General features: G+C 45.0%; 1 pseudogene; it reads left to right on the forward strand.

Annotated features, from left to right (window-relative positions):
• Positions 1-14,104: 14,104 nt before the first annotated feature.
• LOC135510101 (piggyBac transposable element-derived protein 4-like) lies at positions 14,105-16,158 on the forward strand (annotated as a pseudogene).
• Positions 16,159-19,645: the final 3,487 nt, after the last annotated feature.

Genomic DNA, 19,645 nt, shown 5'->3' on the forward strand with positions numbered 1-19,645 from the left:
TCTCTGAATTCCATGGAAAAATACTTGCAGCTGAGTTTTGTGCACCAATTTCGGCGCAGGATCCCGGGCAGACACCTGGTAAATGTGGTCTCTTATGGTCAATCTTCCAATGATATGCCTACAAATACGTCACAATGCTGCAGACACCTTGGGGAAACGAAAGAAAGGGCAGACTCATTCCTCTCGCATTCACAGCCATATAAGGAGACAATGGAAAACGGAGCCTCAAAAATCCTGCTCATTTCCTGGATGCCGTCTCATCTTGGTTTTGCCTGTAGCTCACGTTCTAGGGCACGCACAGAGAATATCTTTGCAGTTCTGGACACGTCAGAGTGTTTTCTTTCCAAAGCTACCAATTATATGCATAGTCGAGCATCTTTTTGTGACAAAATATTGCGCTTAAAACGGGCACGTCTTTTTATCCAAAAATGATATAGCGCCCCTAGAGTTTCAAGAGGTTAAGCAATGAAATGACGTCATGTTATTGTATATAAACTGTTGCTCATGGTAACTTGGGAGCGCGCTCCGAGAATAAATTCTGTTACATATCATTGAAAGGACTGGTCTCCGTCTATTTTATGCAAACAAGAATCTTACAAATTCTCATAAAATAGATTAAGGGAATTCAATTAATGAACACACATTGGTATAATTAAATTACAGTAACACTAGTATAAAATCCAGAGCAACAATGCCAAGATTGAATGGTTGCTGAGATAATTTTGGTAGTATTAAAAGAAAACACAGTTCAGTTTAGGGCCAGCCAAAGTAGATTTCACCACCATTGTTTATATTATCACTAGAGTCTTGTGAAATGCCTATAATGATTGCCACAGCATGATGCACAGAAAAACTTTGTATCTCTACAGTCGACATTGTCCAATTCTCCTATCGGCCTCCACGATCTGTAACCATTCGAACTGTTCTTAAAGTGATATCTCAGAGTTTGATTGAGGTTTGTCTGTCTACTCTGGGTTCTGACTGTGCATTGCTATGTTCATGCACACAATGCATCTATCAATAGCCCTAACATACATCTTCAGGACAGAGCAGGGTCAACATAGTGCTATTCCAGTCCCAGATTCAGATCAGTTAAAAGCCTGAGAATTGTATGGATTTTTCTCATTAATGAGTGGCACAGTGGTCTAAGGCATTGCATCTCAGTTCTAGAGGCATCACTAAAGACCCTGGTTCAAATCCAGGCTGTATCACAACTGGCTGCACAATTGGCCCAGCATTGACTGGGTTAATAGATTGGCTGGGGTAGGCTGTCATTGTAAATAAGAATTTGTTCTTAACTGACTTGCCTAGTAAAACAAAATGGAAGAAATTGATTCTCAGTAGTACTACTGATAATTTTCCCAGCAGTCCCCGTTTCCTTTCCTTAATCTGATTCTGCACTGAGAAGGTGACTTTATTTCTTTCACCTCTACTGTGATTTCAAATCAGTGAAGACAAAAGGAAAGGAGATAAGAAGAGGAGATTAGAGTAGAGAATTGAGACAGCCCCAGGAGTATTCAAAGGTTTGTGAGTTGTTAGACTTAATATCCAGGAGGTGGCAGTATTGATTCATATTCATCCTCCCCGTTACTCTCCTCTTAGCAACAGCCACAGGATCTTTATTGGACAGGCACGTCATGGCAGGTCATGGGGATGTTTGGCTTCTCTTTCATAAGATAGGAACTGTGATATGCCTACCAGGCTGAAGTTCTCGGGTAGGCATAAAGGGGTCTCAAAGGTCTCAGGATAAGACCCAGAGGCAGACAGTTTGAATCACAGATGTTTATCAAAAAACAGTGGGCAGGCAAACGACAGGTCAAGGACAGACAGAGGTCAGTAATCCAGGGCAGAGTCAGTAAGGTACAGAAAGGCTGGCAGGCTCAGGGTCAGAGCAGGCAGAGGTCAGTATTCCAGGGCAGTGTCAGAAAGGTACAGAACAGGGTCGGGCTCAGGGTCAGGTCAGGGCAAGCAGAATGGTCAAAACTGGGAAGACTAGAAAAAACCGGGAAGACTAGAAAAAACTAAAACTAGAGCACAGGAATGGGAACACGCTGGTAGGACTTAATGGGACATGACGAACTGACAATAGACAAACAGAAAACACAGGTATACATTTAAAGGAAATAATGGGGCAAATGAGAGACACCTGGTGGGGGGTGGAGACAAGCACAAGAAAGATGTGACAGTACCCCCCTCTCTCTAGGGGCATCACCTGCATCCACCCTGGCACATACCTGGTTGACTGGGGTCCCGGTGGCAGAACTCAACAATGAGGGCTGGGTCCAGGATGTTCCTAGCGGGGACCCAGCACTTTTCCGCCGGGCCATAAACTTCCCAGGTACTGGAATACCCTGCCCCGAGGTCAAACACTCAGGAGGCGGTTCACCATATACGCCGGATGGCCGTCAGTGAGACGGGTGGTTTAATTCTAGATTCATGGAAAGTGGGATGTATATGGAGAGTGCTGGACAATATGAGGCAAACAGCAGAAGGGCTAAAGACCTGAGAGATGGAGAAAGGGCCGATAAAACAGGGGAAAAGAGTGGACAGCCATACCCTCTGCTCGAGACAATAGCGGGGAGAAGGGGTCTTGTGGCGGTTCGCCTGTCGCCGTTACCTGGAGATGGTCTTGAGGAGGGCTCTCTTTCAGGTACTGCGACAGCAGTGGACAAACATCTGGGCCGAGGGTATGCTGACCTCTTCCTCCGGCTCAGGAATGAGTGGAGGCTGATAGCCCATGGCACACTCAAACTGTGAGAGACCAGTGGCCGAGCAGAGAAGGATGTTTCAGGCATATTCCACCCACACGAGTTGCTGGCTCCAGGTGGTGAGGTTGGTGGAGACGAGGCAAAAAAAAGAGTAATCTCCAGGTCCTGATTGGCTTGCTCCGACTGGCCGTTAGATTGGGGTGAAAACCGGAGGGTAGCCAGGCCGATGCCCCAATGAGAGTGTAGATCACCCTACATATCTGGGACAAGAACTGAGGACCGCGGTCAGAGTTCATGTCCACCAGAAGTCCATGGGTCCGGAAGACGTATTGCACCATGAGCTTGGCAGTTTCCTTGGCTGAGGGTAACTTGGGAAGGGGACTGAAATGGGCATGAGGATAAGATGTTGCCATCTGATGGAGGGAGACCTGTGACGAAGTCCAGGAATATATGAGACCAGGGGCGGTGGGGAATGGAAAGAGGTTGAAGGAGGCCAGCCGGAGCTTGTCGCAGAGTTTCATTCCGGGCACACACTGTGCAGGCTGTGACAAACGCGGAGAAGTCAGGAACAAAGGTGGGCCACCAAAAACGTTGTCGTTTAAATGCCAGGGTCCGACTGGAGCCAAGATGGCAGGCCAGTCGAGAGGAATGAGCCCATTTCAGAACCCGGGAACGGGCATAGTCTGGGACAAACATCCATTTAGCCGGGCCCCCCCTGGGAACGCTGCACCCCCTGGGAACGAACCTGGTTTTCTATACCCCAGATGAGTGTAGCTGCGAGACAAGGGTAGGGAGAATGGTCTCGGGGTTCAATGGTGTAGAAGCGGGGCTATAGAGGCGTGAAGGAGCATCCGGTTTCACATTTTCGGTATGAGATGGTGAAGTTGAATTGAGTGAATAGCAGGGCCCATCGAGCATGCCTGGAATTGAGGCTCTTGTCAGTGCAGAGACATTCCAGGTTCTTGTGATCTGTCCATACTATGAATAGGTGATCCGCCCCCTCTAACCAGTGCCTCCACTCCTCTAATGCCATCTTCACCATGAGTAGTTCTCGGTTACCCACATCGTAATTCCTTTCCCTGGTGTTAAGACGATGGAGAGAGGAAAATGTGGGGATGCAGCTTTTGGTCTTGGGCCAAACGTTGGGACATGGCAGACCCCAATCTGACATCCGAGGTGTCGACCTCCACCACAAACTGCCGGGATGGATCTGGATGGGTTAGGGTGGGGGCTGTAGTGAATTGTTGCTTGAAATTGGCGAACCCAAGGAAGCTTTGCAGCTGCACTCTTGAGTTGGGTTGTGGCCAATCCACCACCGTTCTCACCTATCCAGGATCAGTCTGTATGTCGCCTGCAGCTATGATGTATCCAAGGAAGGAGATGGTGGAGCTTTGACGAACAGCTGGTTCTCCAGAAGACGCTGTTGGACATGGAGGACATGTTCTTGAGCCGAGCGGGGGGAAATTAGGATGTCATTGAGTTACACGAACACAAACCGGTTCAACATGTCACGGAGAACGTCATTAACCAGGGCCTGTAACACAGCAAGAGCGTTGGTCAGTTCGATTGGCATCACCAGGTATTCGTAGTGCCCACTAGCCGTGTTAAAGGTGGTCTTCCACTTGTCTCCTTCCCGTAGGCATTCTGGAGGTCAACTTGGAGAAGATCGTAGCCCTTATGAGAGGCTCGAAAGCAGTGGTGTTGAGTGGAAGCAGATAATGGTTTTTAACTGTGATATCACTCAGACCTCGGTAGTTGACACACAGGTGCAGGGTTTTGTCCTTCTTCTCCACAAAGAAGAGCCCTGCGCTGGCGGGGCAGGCAGAAGGACGGATACCCCCTGCAGCCAGGGAGTCCTCGATGTACGTCTCCATCGCCTTGGTCTCTGAACTAAGAGGAGATAATGGGGACAAATGGGAGACACCTGGTGGGGGGTGGAGACAAGCACAAGACAGGTGAAACAGATCAGGGTGTGACACTTCTCATTTGTTAAAATACATTTTACTATCACTTAATCTGACTGCTCTTATATGGTCATCTCTAAACTGTTTGGTAAACTATAGATTTTAAACTGGTTTGTCAACTACAGATTTTGAGAACTACATAATGAAAATGTACCTGTAAAGTATAAACATATAAAGTTGAGTCACGTACAGGACCACTACAATACATAAGTGCAATACAACACTGTAAAATACAATAGAGATGGAAGATGTATTTCGATGAGTACCAATGGCCAGCCAAATGCTCAAGACAGGCTTGATGCAAACTAGTGCCCGCTAAAAATGATGTTTCTTTAATTTCTTTAAATTGATTACATTGTGAAATATGTCTACAATGATCATACCTTTGATCACACATGGGATAGAAATGATGGAAATGTAAAGTTTACTCAATTTTAATGGGTGTATTGTCTAATGTGAAAACATCGTAATGTGCTGTAATTTACAGTACAGTAGCATAATACATTCAAATGGCAATTTTGAAATCTACAGTATCGTATTTTTTTGTTAGCTATTGGATTAACTGGTTGTTAAAATAACTAAATTGAGACAATATCATTATGTTGTGTTTTAGTGATTTAACCAATGTTCTCATTATATTTCACAGTAAACATATGTTTTATAATCAGTGGTTGTGTGGGGAAAAATGTCTACAAACAAAATGAATGCACAATAAAAACTTTTGAATATTAGACTTCCTGCGTTACAAGTGAAACCAGTTTGGAGTATTGTACTAAGAGTTTTGAAAATTCACCACAGACTTGTGTGTGTGTGGACCTGCATGCCCGTGTCTGTGTCTAACTTCCCTGGTCATTTGAGAGGAAATCAAGTTCTAGTGGTGGAGGCCAATCCCCTCCACACACACACACACACACACACACACACACACACACACACACACACACACACACACACACACACACACACACACACACACACACACACACACACACACACACACACACACACACACACACACACAGCTTTCAACTTTAATCTATACTTGATAAAAATGAAAATTTAATGAAAAAGCTACTCATCTGTGTGAGGAGTGTGTGTGTGTGTATTTATAGTGTGTGTGTGTGATTGCATTCATGTTCTTATGAGTCAAGTGAACTGAAGTTCTGACCCTTGCAGGGCAACACCATCTTCAAGGCTGTTAAATCTTTCAAGGGTAAATATTGTTCAAGGAGATTAGATTATCAGATTTTAGTGCAGATTACAGCAGCGTTTCATCTGACATGTATGCCTAGACAGGCTAATGAGTTCGTACCCACCGGGCACAGATGTCCATTCAATATTTATTCCATGTTGGTTTTAATGTAATTTCATTGAAATGACGTGGAAACAATGTTGATTCAACCAGTGTGTGCCCAGTGGGTAGGAACCTATGAAGCTCGCTATGGGCTAAGAGACAGAGAGCTAATAAACTTGAACAAATTAAGCACACTAACACTAGCAGGCAGCACTACTCTTACATGCACGCGTGCGTGCGTCCGCATGCACCAATGTGCGCAAGTTGATTTTGTCCACCCACACCAGACGCGATCAGAACACGCAGGTTGAAATATTAAAACAAACACTGAACCTATTATATTAATTTGAGGACAGGTCGAAAAGCATTAAACATTTATGGCAAATTAGCTAGCTGGCTTGCTGTTGCTAGCTAATTTGTCATGGGATGTTAACATTGGGTTTGTTATTTTACCTGAAATGCACAAGGTCCTCTACTCTGACAATTAATCCACAGATAAAACAATAAAACTAGTTTGTTTCTAGTATTCTCTCCTCCTTCAGATTGCTTCTTCTTCTTTGGAGTTTATGTGGCGATTGGCAAACAACTTTGAGGTGCATTACCACAACCAACTGGACTGTGGACCTCAACTCATCTTTCAATCACTCAGTATATGCTCCTAAAAACCAATGAAGAGATGTGAGAGAATGGAGTTGCAGCGCATCGAGTGTACCAAATAGAACCAAGTTATTTTTTGCGCCTGGCTACGCAGATGCTCGTTGACACGTGCGAGCAGTGTGGTTGCAATGTTAACTTGTATGTGTAAATGTATTTTGACATGCGAGAGGTGTGGTCTGCATGTTAGTAGTGAGTTAGTGGTAACGTAAACTCATCTCATTCCGTACAAATGTGTGCAACTGCAACATTCAAACGAGGCTACAAAGAAAACTAATGGGACTGTGGCGACTGTGTTGACGTCAAAATCGGGGGTGTGAACTGGGTTTCTATTCAAGCGGTGATAGACATGGTAATGTCTCTATAGTATTGGAGAAAAGTTGAAAAAACGGACCCTCCGTTACATATTGACATGTCATGTCGTAACGTACAGCACGCATAAAGCAACTATTTCTGTCTTACAATCTCTCTCCACCAGGTGTAGCATTTCTATCATCCTTTAAAAAACAAGAAATTGACAGTGACGGGGGTAAGGGGGGATACCTAGTCAATTTTTTCATCATCAATGCATGCGATCATCATTCTCAAAGCCGCTGCTTACTTCTAAGATCACTTTAGCACCACCCTAAAAACCCAATTCAAATTCGACACAAACCTTCAAATAGGTATGTAATGACACATTATATAAACTCTTTATAGTGTTTTGTTTTACATTTTAGAGGCGATAAGGTGATCGTTGGACAGATTTGGACAGATCGAGTGAAAAAAAGCAATTTTCCCACACAACATCTCTCCTTTTCACTATCACTCATTAATTTCGCTTCCCCACCCGCCATTTTTAAAAGACCCGACGGGGCTCATTGCCTGCTTGAATTATGCAGAAACGGGCAGCATTTAGGTCATGTAATTGATTTTGTTGGAAAGGGGAGATATTGTGCTTTGCAATGGTATTGACATTACAGTTGATCTGGAAGTATTACGTTTTTGGGGCGCTACAATAAGGGCAATTGTCCGGAACAAGGCGATGTACGAGTTTACGTGAGTTTACTTTAATGTTAAATGTATGAAGCTCGCTAGCGTTAACAGAACACTTATTTGTTACAACACATTGACACGAGCAGCCAGGCAGCACTACTCTTAGTGGTGAGTTAGTGGTCATGTAAATGTATGAAGCTTGCTAGCTCTAACAGAGAGAAAGCTAATTAGCTACAACACATTGAGCTCGATAATGATAGCAGGCAGCACTAATGCGTTAGTGGTCATGTAAATGCATAAAGCTTGCTAGCGCTAAAAGACAGAAAGCTAATTAGCTACAACACACTGAACTCACTAACGCTAGTAAAGTATTACAAAAAAACTAACTGTAATTTGTTTCATTACCAGCAAAAATATCGTAGTCAGATTACAGATCTTTGTCGGCTATACTCGGCCTTGTCTCAGGATGGTAATTTGGTGGTTGAAGATATCCCTCTAGTGGTGTGGGGGCTGTGCTTTGGCAAAGTGGGTGGGGTTATTTCCTGCCTGTTTGGCCATGTCCGGGGGTATCATCGGATGGGGCCACAGTGTCTCCTGACCCCTCCTGTCTCAGCCTCCAGTATTTATGCTGCAGTAATTTATGTGTCGGGGGGCTAGGGTCAGTCTGTTATATCCGGAGTATTTCTCCTGTCTTATCTGGTGTCCTGTATGAATTTAAGTATGCTCTCTCTAATTCTCTCTTTCTGTCTTTCTCTCTCTGAGGACCTGAGCCCTAGGACCATGCCTCAGGACTACCTGGCATGATGACTCCTTGCTGTCCCCAGTCCACCTGGCCATGCTGCTGCTCCAATTTCAACTGTTCTGCCTGCGGCTATGGAACCCTGCCTGTTCACTGGACGTGCTACCTGTCCCAGACTTGCTGAGCGGTAGAGATACTCTCAATGATTGACTATGAAAAGCCAACTGACATTTACTCCTGAGGTGCTGACCTGTTGCACCCTCGACAACCACTGTGATCATTATTATTTGACCATGCTGGTCATTTATGAACATTTGAACATCTTGGCCATGTTCTGTTATACTCTCCACCCAGCACAGCCAGAAGAGGACTGGCCACCCCTCATAGCCTGGTTCCTCTCTAGGTTTTGGCCTTTCTAGGGAGTTTTTCATAGCCACTGTGCTTCTACGCCTGCATTGCTTGATGTTTTGGGTTTTAGGCTGAGTTTCTGTACAGTACATTGATATATCAGCTGATGTAAGAAGGGCTATATAAATACATTTGATTTGATTTGATACAGATACTCGAAAAACTAGATGATCACTTCTAGGATTACTTTTAAATTCAGAAAGGATGTTTACGCAAAAATCAGTTTTCCCAATGACATTCATTTTCTCAAGGCCCTCCCATTTCTTGGGACATCTAAAGAAAATTTCCTGCATTTATTCACAATCTAATATGACCCATGGCCCTTCTAGCCGTCTCTATTTAGAACAACAAAAAGTTAGCAAAAAAGCCTACGTCATCAAGCTAGGAAAGAGATGATTAAATATGTTTAAGTGATTGATAACACTGAACTAGATCCATGATAATTCAATAATCAATATTGTGTTGCACCTTTAACCAATGGTCTAACCAAATGAACAACTCTTAAAAATAAAGTACAAAGACAACTTTTGATTGTCTTTAAGACATCCTTTATATATAATTTCAGCCAGACCGCCCAGCCAACCCGAGCCGCCTGCACGCCGACCCCCACCAGTCTAGTCAATAACTCAACTCTCTCCCCAACACAACTTCCTTCCCATCTTTTTTTTATTTGTGTGGGGTACAGAGATAAAAAAATCTACTTTAAAACTACTGCGCACAGAGTGAGTCCATGCAACTTATGTGACTCGTTAAGCAAATTTCTACTCCGGAAATTATTTAGGCTTTCCATAACAAAGGGGTTGAATACTTATTGAGTCAAGGCATTTCAGCTTTTCAAGTTTCATAAATTACACATTATTGGGAAAAAACATAATTGTGCAACATTGTGTCAATCATTGTGCAACGGATGACTCCTATTGAAAAAGCATTGGCCCCATCCGAAATTCTCTGACACAAAATCCCATTGTTTAGGCACCCTATGTTTAGATTGCAGTATCATTTTAGGCATAAGGGCTCAGGTAATGAGAATTCATGTGTTTGAGAACCTGGCATAATAACAAAGGTGAGGTCAAAGCTGTGACTTTGTCATTTCGATTGGTCTGCTAATAACCAAGGTCCTGCCTCATTGACCAGGGCAGCAAGCATGTCGTTTTCGATTGGCTGTTAGTCTCAATTTAGCATTAATGTTTATCTCAATGACCCGTGGCTGTAATCCGGCATTAGAAACTTGCTGGCATTTGCTGCAGAAATAGAATTAGCACTCACATTGTGTTATTAATCAAATTCATGGCCTGTAGAATATAACTTGACGTGTGGCTCTCCCTTCAAACTCTCTCCTCATTCTCACACGTCTGCACGCTCTGTATCTGATCTCATTTACAGCTTGCATTATCCCTATCAGAACTGCTGTGATAGGATTACATTCCGAACACGGGCCTTGCATGTACTTGCTTTTAGACGTGGTAATACAGTGCATGCACTCTGGCCACATTGTGCTTGATTCTCACCTTTCCCTCCCATTTCTGCAAATTTGTTTGTAGTCACAATTCAAGTAGCCTAGTAAATAAAATGTTGGTCTATACATGGTATCGGGGTGCTTATTCACAGGTCCATTATTTTCCCATTTCCATCTTATTGTAACAGCGTTTTTCTGTTGAAGGAGGAGCGGACCAAAATGCAGTGTGGTGGTTACTCATGTTTATTGATGAAAAATGACTAGACATGAAATAACTGAAACGTACAAAAAACAACAGACGGAAACGTGAAAAACTATACAGCCTATCTGGTGAATATAAACACAGAGACAGGAACAATCACCCACGAAACACTCAAAGAATATGGCTGCCTAAATATGGTTCCCAATCAGAGACAACGATAATCACCTGACTCTGATTGAGAACCGCCTCAGGCAGCCATAGACTACGCTATACACCCCACAAAACCCCAAGACGAAACACACCACAATAAACCCATGTCACACCCTGGCCTGACCCAATAAATGAAGATAAACATAATATATCTTGACCAGGGCGTGACACTTATAAGACAACCCTATGTTTGGCATGACTGTATGGGCACAGAAGATCATTGAATATGACCTTAAATATTTTGATGTGCAACCTGGAATAAAAATTTAATAGGACCAGTGCTTTTATCTGAAAACAGCTACAATCTGTGCCATTTGCAAGCAGCGTTGTTAGCTATATTGTATCTTTGTTTGTTCTTCGGAACACAATGGCAATTCGATACATTGTATAATTTCAATTCAATGTGTGAGAACCACAAGTTATTTAACCCTTGTGTTTTCTTAAGGGTAAAAAATGACCAGCCACTAAGTTTAACAGCAGAGAAAACCCCCTAAATTATATTTTTCCTAGAGTGACCCCAACATTGGAAAAAGTGAAACATCGCCTTTGTTCATATTTCCATGAAAGCTGAACACCACCAGGGTACAAAGATTGTCTTAGGGCCATTTTTGACACGGCAATTATAAAATAATTTACACACCACAAAAACCACAAAGACACACACATACACAATACATGTAGATTATGTGTGGTACTGATTGAATTCAGACAAATGTCACGCCCTGGTCTATATTTATTATGTTTATCTTCATTTATTGGGTCAGGCCAGGGTGTGACAGGGGTTTATTTGTGGTGTGTTTTGTCTTGGGGTTGTGTGGGGTGTATAGCATAGTCATTGGCTGCCTGAGGCGGTTCTCAATCAGAGTCAGGTGATTATCGTTGTCTCTGATTGGGAACCATATTTAGGTAGCCATATTCTTTGTGTGTTTAGAGGGTGATTGTCCTTAGTGTCCTTGTTCCTGTCTCTATGTTAGTTTTACACTAGTATAGGCTGTTTCGGTTTTCGTTACGTTCTTTATTTGTATAGATTCGTGTTTTACGTTTTTTCATTAAACATGGATCGCAATCTACACGCTGCATTTTGGTCCGACTCTCCTTCGCCTACAGAAAACCGTAACAGAATCACCCACCACAAACGGACCAAGCAACGTGTCAACATGCAGGTGCAGCAAAGAGAGGAATGGACATGGGAGGATGAATTGTTCGGAGAAGGACCCTGGGATCAGCCTGGAGAATATTGCCGCCCCAAAGAAGAACTGGAGGCGGAGAGAACTGAGAGACGCTGGTATGAGGAGGCAGCGCGGCGACGCGGATGGAAGCCCGAGAGTCAGCCCCAAATATTTCTTGGGGGGGGGCTCAGGGAGAGTGTGGCAGAGTCAGGAGTCAGACCTGAGCCCACTCTCCCTGTTTATCATGAGGAGCCAAGGAGGAGACCAGAACCGGTGTTGGAGGTGAGCGAAGCAGAGACTGTGAAGGAGTTAATGGGGAAATTGGAAGATAGAGAAATGAGGGAGTTGCTGTGTTGGTGCTTTTTGCATGGAATTCGCCCGACGGAACGTGTCAGGGATTTGATGGCACCTGGGTCAGCGCTCCATACTCGTCCTGAGGTGCGTGTTAGTCGGCTGGTGAAGTTGGTGCCAGCCTCACGCACCAGGACTCCTGTGCACATCCCTAGCCTTGCACGTCCTGTGCCAACACTGCTCTTAAGATCTCCAGTACACCTTCACGGTCTAGCCCATCCTGTGCCACCTCCACACACCAGCCCTCCGGTGGCAGCTCCCCGCACCAGGCTTCCTGTGCGTGTCCTCGGCCCAGTACCACCAGTGCCAGCACCACGCATCAGGCCTACAGTGCGCCTCGCCTCTCCTGCGCTGCCGGAGCCTCCCGCCTGTTCAGCGCTGTCGGAGCCTTCCTCCTCTACAGCGCTGCTGGAGTCTCCCGCCTGTTTAGCGCAGCCAGAGCCTTCCTCCTCTCCTGCGCTGCTGGAGTCTCCCGCCTGTTTAGCGCAGCCAGAGCCTTCCTCGTCTACAGCGCTGCTGGAGTCTCGCGTCTGTTTAGCGCAGCCCGAGCTGTCAGTCTGCATGGAGCAGCCAGAGCTGTCAGTCTACATGGAGCAGCCAGAGCTGTCAGTCTGCATGGAGCAGCCAGAGCTGTCAGTCTACATGGAGTAGCCAGAGCTGTCAGTCTACATGGAGCAGCCAGAGCTGTCAGTCTACATGGAGCAGCCAGAGCTGTCAGTCTACATGGAGCAGCCAGAGCTGTCAGTCTACATGGAGCAGCCAGAGCTGTCAGTCTTCATGGAACAGCCGGAGCTGCCAGTCTGCATCGAGATGTCAGTCTGCATGGAGCAGCCGGAGCTGCCAGTCTGCATGGAGCTGTCATTCTGCAAGGAACTGCCAGTCTGCAAGGAGCTGTCCGTCTGCAAGGAGCTGTCAGTCTGCAAGGAGTTGTCAGTCTGCATGGAGCTGCCAGTCTGCATGGATTAGCCAGAGCTGTCAGTCTGCAAGAAGCCGCCAGAGCTGTCAGTCTACATGGAGCAGCCAGAGCCACCAGTCAGCATGGAGCAGCCAGATCCGTCAGTCAGCCAGACTCTTCCAGATCCGCCAGTCAGCCAGACTCTTCCAGATCCGCCAGTCAGCCAGACTCTTCCAGATCCGCCAGTCAGCCAGACTCTTCCAGATCCGCCAGTCAGCCAGACTCTTCCATATCTGCCAGTCAGCCAGACTCTTGCAGATCTGCCAGTCAGCCATACTCTTCCAGATCTGCCAGTCAGCCAGACTCTTCCAGATCTGCCAGTCAGCCAGATTCTTCCAGATCTGCCAGTCAACCAGACTCTTCCAGATCTGCCAGTCAGCCAGGATCTGCCAGAACTGTCAACCAGCCAGCATCTGCCGGATCCAAATACCTGGCTGAGCTTCCTCTCAGTGCTGGGCTTCCTCTCAGTGCTGGGCTGCCCCTCAGTCCCGAGCTGCCCCTCAGTCCCGAGCTGCCCCTCAGTCCAGTGGGATTCTGGGTGAGGACTACTAGGGGGGGGGGGTTCTGTCACGCCCTGGTCTATATTTATCATGTTTATCTTCATTTATTGGGTCAGGCCAGGGTGTGACATGGGTTTATTTGTGGTGTGTTTCGTCTTGGGGTTGTGTGGGGTGTATAGCATAGTCATTGGCTGCCTGAGGCGGTTCTCAATCAGAGTCAGGTGATTATCGTTGTCTCTGATTGGGAACCATATTTAGGTAGCCATATTCTTTGTGTGTTTCATGGGTGATTGTCCTTAGTGTCCTTGTTCCTGCCTCTATGTTAGTTTTACACTAGTATAGGCTGTTTCGGTTTTCGTTACGTTTTTTATTTGTATTGATTTGTGTTTTACGTTTTTTCATTAAACATGGATCGCAATCTACACGCTGCATTTTGGTCCGACTCTCCTTCGCCTACAGAAAACCTTAACAACAAAACTAAAACTACATTTTCAGATGTCCAGGAGGAACAAGAGAACAATGATTTTGAAGAAGAGGAGGTATCTGAAGAAGAAGATGGGGAAGAACGACCCAGAGCACGATGCATCATCTCCAGATGAAGAAGAAATCCCCCAAGATGAAAGAGGGACATTTTGTCACACCCTGATCTGGTTCACCTGTCCTTGTGATTGTCTCCACCCCCTCCAGGTGCCGCTTATTATCCCTTGGGTATATATCCCTGTGTTTCCTGTCTCTCTGTGCCAGTTCGTATTGTTTGCCAAGTCAACCAGTGGTTTTCCTTGCTCCTATTTTTCCCAGTCTCTGTTTCTAGTCCTCCTGGCTTTGACCCGTGCCTGACCTGACTCCTAACCTGCCTGCCTGTTCTGACTACCAGCCTGCCTATCCCCTTGTACTGTTTTTGGACTTGGATCTGGTTTCTGACCCCTGCCTGGCCTTACCTCGAGACTGCCTACCGTTTGGTACTGTTTAGACTCTGACTTTGTTCATGAACTCTTGCCTGTCCCTGACCTGCCTTTGCCTACTCCCTTTGTTATAGTAAATATCGGTGTGCTACCATCTGCCTCCTGTGTCTGCATTTGGGTCTCGTCTTGTGCCCCTATGCATTTTTTTGTCAAAGATAAGCAAAATATCATGGTCCTTGTCACCATATGACAACCAGGGCAGGATGGCAGCACAAAATGTCATAAGGATGACCCCAGGTCCCACAAAACATGCGGTTGGCCATACCCAGGACATCGCCTCAACATTCTACATGTTCATCACACCAGCCATCAAAAAACTCATTCTGGAGATGACAAATTTGGAGGGTTTCCGTAAATATGGAGACAACTGGAAAAGGATGGATGAGATTGACCTGGGTGCCTACTTAGGGCTGCTAATCTTAGCGGGTGTGTACAGGTCCTGAGGCGAGGCTACATGTCGTCTCTGGAATGCAGAGAGTGGAAGGGCATTTTCTGTGCCACGATGCCACTGACAGTCTTTTGCACTTTCTTAAGAAGGCTATGATTTCATAACTGTGAGTCAAGACCTGCAAGAAGTGTGAGAGACAAACTGGTGGCCATCAGAGAGGTCTGGGATACGTGGGTGGAGTGTCTGTCATACCTCAACAACCCTGGGCCTGAAGTAACAGTGGATGAGCAACTGGTTTTTATTTTCATATCTGTATTGTAAGTGATTTTCACTGTTCATTTTATTATATATTGCTGTAATATAATTGATTTATGTGATTGTTTTCTGTGACACTGATAATAATTACTGAGGATAATCTCTTTTGTCAAAATGTCGCTGTCCTTTCCGGCAGTATATGCCCAGCAAGCCAGCAAAGTATGGCATCAAGATATGGGTGGCCTGTGATGGACAATCCAACTACGCTTGAAAGATGCAAGTCTACACAGGGAAGCCGACCAGTGGAGGCCTAGAGAAGAACCAGGGGATGCAGGTTGTGCTTGATGTGACAGACGGACTGAGGGGGCACAATGTCACGTGTGACATTGTCTTCACCTCTTATGAACTCAGCCAGCAGCTCCTGAAGAGGCAGATCAGCATGGTTTGCACAGTTAGAAAGAGCAAGCCTGAGCTCCCCCCTGCACGCCTCGCAACAAGGTGGAGAGAGGCCTTCTCATCAAAGTTTGTCTTCACCACCACCACCACTCTAGTTTCTTACCTCCCAAAGAGGAACAAGAATGTGGTCCTCCTGAACACACTGCACCAAACGGCTGAGATCAGTGATCGTGAGGACAGGAAGCCAGCCATCATCCTGGACTATAACCACAACAAAGGAGGCGTGGGCAACCTGGACAAGGTGATTGGAACTTACAGCTGCAGGATGATGACTGCCCACTGGCCACTGGTCATCTTCCATAAAATCATTGATGTGTCCTCATACAATGCCTTCTTTGATATGGAACAAGATCAATCCTATCTGGATACCTGATAAGCGGAACAAGAGGAGGGTGGTCCTGGAGCAGCTGGGAAAGGCACTTGTATCCCCACACATTCAAAGAAGGGAGCACCTCCCCTACACAGCAGCCTCTACAGCACTTGTTAAAGCTGTTCAGGGGGCTGAATCTTAACCTGATCCACCTGATGCTGCAGCTGGGGCAGACAAGAGGAGGAGATGGCAATTCTGCCATCCAAAGAAGGACTGTAAAACAAATACCTTGTGCTGCACATGTGAGAAATACATCTGCAAAATCCATGCACACACATACTTGTATATTATCCTACATGTGCTAATTACAGTTGATTGATTTATGTTTTTCACATTTTTGTTTTGCATCTATTATCTTATTCTTTGTTATTGTTTGTGTTTATACTCCTTGTGGGTGGGTGGCAATGGTAAAAAAATGGGAGAAGACTAGTATTTTGTAGTTGAATTCCTCATTTTATAACAATATATCACTATGTTGCCAAATAAGATCAAGACTGTTCTTGTTTCCTTTCAATACAAATCATTCAAATCTACTTGGACACATTTCTGCTACTTTCTTAGGCTACACAATTGCTATCTCTTGCTAAAAATGTATGTTTACACCTATGCAGTACCTTAAGCAATAATAACAATTATAAACCTCTACTTTAGTAAAGAAAACCATTATGACAGGTGTGTTGTAATAAAAACGAGTGGTGTCCACTGATTAAATGCATTAAATGTCTTTCTGCACTGTGAAGAAGGAAAACCCAGATATTCACAAAGTTTGTGATGAATGGCAGGTTGTTTCTTCATGCAAAATACACTGCTCAAAAAAATAAAGGGAACACTTAAACAACACAATGTAACTCCAAGTAAATCACACTTCTGTGAAATCAAACTGTCCACTTAGGAAGCAATACTGATTAACAATAAATTTCACATGCTGTTGTGCAAATGGAATAGACAACAGGTGGAAATTATAGGCAATTAGCAAGACACCCCCAATAAAGGAGTGGTTCTGCAGGTGGTGACCACAGACCACTTGTCAGTTCCTATGCTTCCTGGCTGATGTTTTGGCCACTTTTGAATGCTGGCAGTGCTTTCACTCTAGTGGTAGCATGAGACGGAGTCTACAACCCACACAAGGGGCTCAGGTAGTGCAGCTCATCCAGGATGGCACATCAATGAAAGCTGTGGCAAGAAGGTTTGCTGTGTCTGTCAGCGTAGTGTCCAGAGCATGGAGGCGCTACCAGGAGACAGGCCAGTACATCAGGAGACGTGGAGGATGCCATAGGAGGGCAACAAACCAGCAGCAGGACCGCTACCTCCACCTTTGTGCAAGGAGGAGCAGGAGGAGCACTGCCAGAGCCCTGCAAAATGACCTCCAGATGCCACAAATGTGCATGTGTCTGCTCAAACGGTCAGAAACAGACTCAATGAGGGTGGTATGAGGGGCCGACGTCCACAGGTCGGGGTTGTGCTTACAGCCCAACACCGTGCAGGACGTTTGGCATTTGCCAGAGAACACCAAGATTGGCAAATTCGCCACTGGTGCCCTGTGCGCTTCACAAATGAAAGCAGGTTCACACTGAGCACATGTGACAGACGTGACAGTGTCTGGAGACGCCCTGGAGAAAGTTCTGCTGCCTGCAACATCCTCCAGCATGACCGGTTTGGCGGTGGGTCAGTCATGGTGTGGGGTGGCATTTCTTTGGGGGGCCGCACAGCCCTCCATGTGCTCGCCAGAGGTAGTCTTACTGCAATTAGGTACCGAGATGAGATCCTCAGACCCCTTGTGAGACCATATGCTGGTGCGTTTGGCCCTGGGTTCCTCCTAATGTAATGCAATGCTAGACCTCATGTGGCTGGAGTGTGTCAGCAGTTCCTGTAAGAGGAAGGCATTGATGCTATGGATTGGCCCGCCCATTCTCCAGACCTGAATCCAATTGAGCACATCTGGGACATCATGTCTCACTCCATCCACCAACGCCACGTTGCACCACAGACTGCCCAGGAGTTGGTGGATGCGTTAGTCCAGGTCTGGGAGGAGATCCCTCAGGAGACCATCCACCACCTCATCAGGATCATGCCCAGGCATTGTAGGGAGGTCATACAGGCACGTGGATGCCACACACACACTACTGAGCCTCATTTTGACTTGTTTTAAGGACATTACATCAAAGTTGGATCAGCCTGTAGTGTGGTTTTTCACTTTAATTTCGAGTATGACTCCAAATCCAGACCTCCATGCGTTGATAAATTTGATTTCCATTGATCATTTTTGTGTGATTTTGTTGTCAGCACATTCAACTATGTAAAGAAAAAAGTATTTAATAAGAATATTTCATTCATTCAGATCTAGGATGTGTTATTTTAGTGTTCCCTTCATTTTTTTGAGCAGTGTAGATTTGGGGTTTAAAATTCAATGAAGCTACTTAATTTCAGGCGTTTAGTGAAGGAGGGTCTTTGTATACAGCATGTTAAGACTACACAAGGGTTAAGTTTAGCCTCTACGGGATATGTGTCCCTAAACCGTGACGGTTGTTGCCAATGTGACTAGAATTATTTTGTATACAACAGCCAACTTTCCGGGACATAGACATTTCTTAAATGGGCAGAAAGTTTAATTATTGTTAATCCAACTGCAGTGTCCAATAACAGTAGCTATTACAGTGAAACAATACCATGCTATTGTTTGAGGAGAGTGCACAACAACAAAACAACTTTTATCACAGCAACTGGTATGATACACCTCTGAAGGTAAATAATGGACTTACATTCAGTAATCTTGCTCTGATTTGTCATCCCGAGTGTCCCAGAGATAAAATGTAGTATAGTTTTGTTTGATAAAATCAAACTTTATGTTCAAATGTAGGAACAGGGTTCTACAGTTTGACCCCACTGCTGTCTCTGGCTCAACACCCACCCCGCCCGGCCATCTAGATGTGTGAAAGTTAGAGTGGAAGCTAATGATCCATCATGTACAGTTGAAGTTGGAAGTTTACATGCACTTAGGTTGGAGTCATTGAAACTAGTTTTAACCACTCCACAAATTTCTTGTAAACAAACTATAGTTTTGACAAGTCGGTTAGGACATCTACTTTGTGCATAACAAGTAATTTTTCCAACAATTGTTTACAGGTTAGATTATTTCACTTATAGTTCACTGTATCACAATTCCAGTGGGTCAGAAGTTTACATACTGTACACTAAATTGACTGTGCCTTTAAACAGCTTGGAAAATTCCAGAAAATTATGTCATAGCTTTAGAAGCTTCTGGCTAATTGACATCATTTGAGTCAATTGGAGATGTATTTCAAGGCCTACCTTCAAACGCAGTGCCTCTTTGCTTAACATCATGGGAAAATCGAAAAAAATCTTTAAAATAAATGTAGACCTCCACAAGTCTGGTTCATCCTTGGGAGCAATTTCCAAATGCCTGAAGGTACCACGTTCATCTGTACAAACAATAGTACGCAAGTATAGACACCATGGGACCACTAAGCCATCATACCGCTCAGGAAGGCGACGCATTCTGTCTCCTAGAGATGAACGTACTTTGGTTGTGAAAAGTGGCAATCAATCCCAGAAGAAAACCTTGTGAAGATGCTGGAGCAAACAGGTACAAAAGTATCTATATCCACAGT

The sequence above is a fragment of the Oncorhynchus masou genome, chromosome 23 (genome assembly GCF_036934945.1).
Source record: "Oncorhynchus masou masou isolate Uvic2021 chromosome 23, UVic_Omas_1.1, whole genome shotgun sequence".
Lineage (NCBI taxonomy): Eukaryota > Metazoa > Chordata > Actinopteri > Salmoniformes > Salmonidae > Oncorhynchus > Oncorhynchus masou.